This window comes from Momordica charantia, assembly GCF_013281855.1.
Source record: "Momordica charantia cultivar OHB3-1 chromosome 3 unlocalized genomic scaffold, Mcharantia_2.0 BLBB01000003.1, whole genome shotgun sequence".
In the NCBI taxonomy this organism is placed as follows: domain Eukaryota; kingdom Viridiplantae; phylum Streptophyta; class Magnoliopsida; order Cucurbitales; family Cucurbitaceae; genus Momordica; species Momordica charantia.
The window spans coordinates 6832605-6835884 of record NW_028275161.1 but is presented as its reverse complement, the minus strand read 5'-3'; the positions used below and the strand labels follow the sequence as shown (position 1 = coordinate 6835884).

Here is a 3280-nt window from a genome sequence, read left to right as displayed (position 1 = left end):
TACTTCAAAATGTTTGAGTACGGCCTCAGACTTCCCCTTCACCCTTTTGTCCAAGAATTTCTCTTCCGGACTGGGTTGGCTCCAGCTCAAGTGGCCCCCAATGGGTGAGGTGTCATTTTCGCTTTGGCCATCATCTTTTGGCTTCGAGCTCGGAATAGTGAGGAGGCCGAGCTGTTGGACGTAGACCAGCTCCTCGCGTGCTTCGAGGCGAAAAGGATAGCTAAGAAGCCTGGTCGGTTCTATATGTGCGCAAGGAAAGGCGCAGGCGGTATAGTCAAGGGGCCGACCTTAATCAAGGGATGGGTGAGGAAGTGGTTCTACGCTTCGGGGGAATGGCTCGCAAAGGACGAGTCAGGTCGTTCCTTCTTTGACGTCCCCACTAGGTTTGGGAACCTAGGTACGGAGTAGTTCTTACTTTTCGTAATTTTCTTCTGTCATTCAGGTCTAACTCGGATTTTGTCTTCGTGCAGTTTCAATCTGACCAGTCCCCGAGCTTACGCAGGCCTCCTTCGATACTCTGAAATACTACAAGGAGCGCTTTCCGAGGGGTAGGAAGGTCGGAACCCTGGTGACTGACGAACTGCTGCTTGAGTCCGGGCTGCTAGATTACAACCCTGCAGTTCGTCCCATCGAATTCTCAAGGCCGAACTCTGAACTTGGTATGCCGAACTTGCCTTCCCTCTTTTTCCTCTAACCTTGTGTTGACCCTTGTTTTTATCTTGTAGCCATGGTTTGCAGATTTGCAAGCGGCGTGAAGCGCAAGTCTAAGGGCCGAGCCCATGCTCTTGAGGCTGCCCAGAGTTCGAAACCTCCCACCCCTGCCGTGGTAGGGCCTGCCTCGAAAGATCCAGCCCCGGTGATCGAGCTGGAGTCTTCTGGGGGTCCCTCGAGGGAGAAGCGCCCCAGGGATCAGACCGAGGCGGTGGACGCCCAGACCGAGGCGGCGGACGTCCCGCCTTTGGGCGAGGGGGCTGATTACGCTTGTTTACATGCGTAAAAAGAAGGTTTTAGATGCTGTTTTTACAATGTTTCAGCTTTGTTTCGGATTTTTCTCGATCGTTTGAGTTTCAATTCATGCAAAATTCATATATTATGGTTTGTGGTTGGCTTATATTGTATTTATGACATTTTAGGACCATTTGGGAGTGCAAATTAATCAAAATAAGCAAAAAGACGGAAAAACCTACATGGGAGGTGCCAGGCGCCTGGGAAGCCTGCAGAAAAATTGGTTTTCTTCCAACTTTGCCCTTAATGAAACGCGTCTTCCAATGCGTTTTGGTGGTTCCAACCGATGCATACGTGTAGAAGAAGTGTTCCACTATCAGTTTGAGCACGATTTGGTCAGTCAAAAGAGTTGGAAATGGGTGATTCACCATCGTTTTAGGACCTACCTAACCAATTCTGCACAGCTATAAATTCCAGCAACTTCTCCACCAAAATCATCAAGCCTTGCTTCCTTCTCTGGATCATTTTTAGTGTTTCTTTGTTGCTTGCTAAGTACTTTTGAGTTGCTTTCATTAGTTGCTTTTGGTTTTTAAATCCCGAGCACTTTACATTCCTTTATTGAGCTTTGTTTTGTTTCCATTTGTACTTAGTCATTTTCTACTTATTCAAATATATAAAAATCCAGCACTTTGCTTATCTTCCCTTTGCCTTTACTTTATTTTGAGTTAAGAGAGTTGTGTTTTTGGAGGAAAGAGCACGTGACACTCCCCCTTGCTTGAAAGAGAAGGGCGAAGCTCTCAATCCCGATAAAAACTCTCCGTTAGTTAACTTTTGTTTTTCACACATGCATTCCACATTCAACCATTTTACTTGCTGTATTTTCTTCAATATGTCTTTCTAAATTCCCGTCTCTAGCCCGGTTATGGATAGTTAGCCTTTTATGTCTAAAAAGGGTTGCTAAGAAGTAGTGTTTTTGCTTTCCATTTATTGCTCAACATGTTTTCCCAAAAAGTTAGGATTTAGAGAAGGCCACTGTAAGTCTTAACAAGTCAATACTGAAAAGGTTGCTTATTTGCATTGTTGAGTGGTTAAACCGAGGAGAGGAGCGCCTTAGACATAAGGGTTCCGCTTAAGTAGCCTAGACATAGGACCTTAACCCGAGGTTGCGACTATTTCCATCCTAAAACTAAGATATCTCTCATAATAGACATATTAGGGAATGTCTTAGGACTTTGAACTTGCTTAGACATAAGTCAAGTGAGAAGCGTAGTCGTTGGTTTCTAAAGTAAAATGCATATTGTCCTTAGCATGTCCTTGATTCTTTGATGGCTAACTTGAAGTAATTCGGGCTAGGTTTTATTATTATAAGTCCAAATCCCAAATCCAACCCATTATTTGTGACCACTTCCCATTTTACAAGAATCACTCATTCCAACATTCACTATTCTTTAAAACTTTAGAGTTTGGAAATTGTTTAGAAGTCCTTGAGGATCGATACTTGGATACTCCGTCCATTTTATATTACTCTGACAGTTGTGCGCTTGCATCTATATAATTGTTACCACGCTTAGCGCGTGCGTTCAGCATAAACGCCCAGTCAGGGGCGAGGGAGGAAGCCCCTCTAAAGGGAAGAAGGAAGAAAAAGAAGGCGATCTCTCCCTCGGAGGTTCTTAACAAAATTCTTCCCACCTACTCGCCACGCTGATATCAGAGAGGAGATCATCTCCTTTAGACAGTATGATCGTGAACCTGTTCACGAGGCGTGGGAGAGATTTAAAGAACTAATCAGGAAATGTCCGAACCATGGCTTGCCGGCATGCATCCAGATAGAACATTTCTTTAGAGGTTTAGATCATCCTACTAAGATGATGCTAAACAATGCTGCCAACGGAGCCTTTACAAAGAAGACATTCAACGAGATAGTTGACATCCTAAATGACTTAGCTTCACACAACGAACTATGGTGTTCGCAAAGATCTAGGGCAGCACCAAAGAAGCAAGATCCAGCTGGAGTTTTGGCTCTGGACATTGCGACCTCGATGCAAAAAGAGATGGTTACAATGAACCAGAGGCTGAAAGAGATGGCATTGGGAATAAAAAATCCATTAGCCACGCCGATACAACCTGTGCAGTCGGATTATTGCACTCCTGCCCCTGTTTGCCAAGTCAACGATCTCATTTGTTCATTTTGCAGTGAAAACCATATCTATGATAATTGTCCACATAACCCTGCTTCCGTTTTTTATGTAGGACATGAGAACAATAGGAACTTTAACCCATATTCGAACACCTACAACCCAGGTTGGAGGCACCACCCTAATTTCTCATGAGGAGG

At 44.5% G+C, this 3280-nt stretch overlaps 1 non-coding gene across 1 annotated transcript; it reads right to left on the bottom strand.

Annotated features, from left to right (window-relative positions):
- Positions 1 to 2648: 2648 nt before the first annotated feature.
- On the bottom strand, positions 2649 to 2755 carry LOC148212258 (small nucleolar RNA R71). The gene has a single exon (XR_015790046.1). It is a non-coding gene; the product is annotated as a small nucleolar RNA R71 (small nucleolar RNA).
- Between the last annotated feature and the right edge of the window lie 525 nt (positions 2756 to 3280).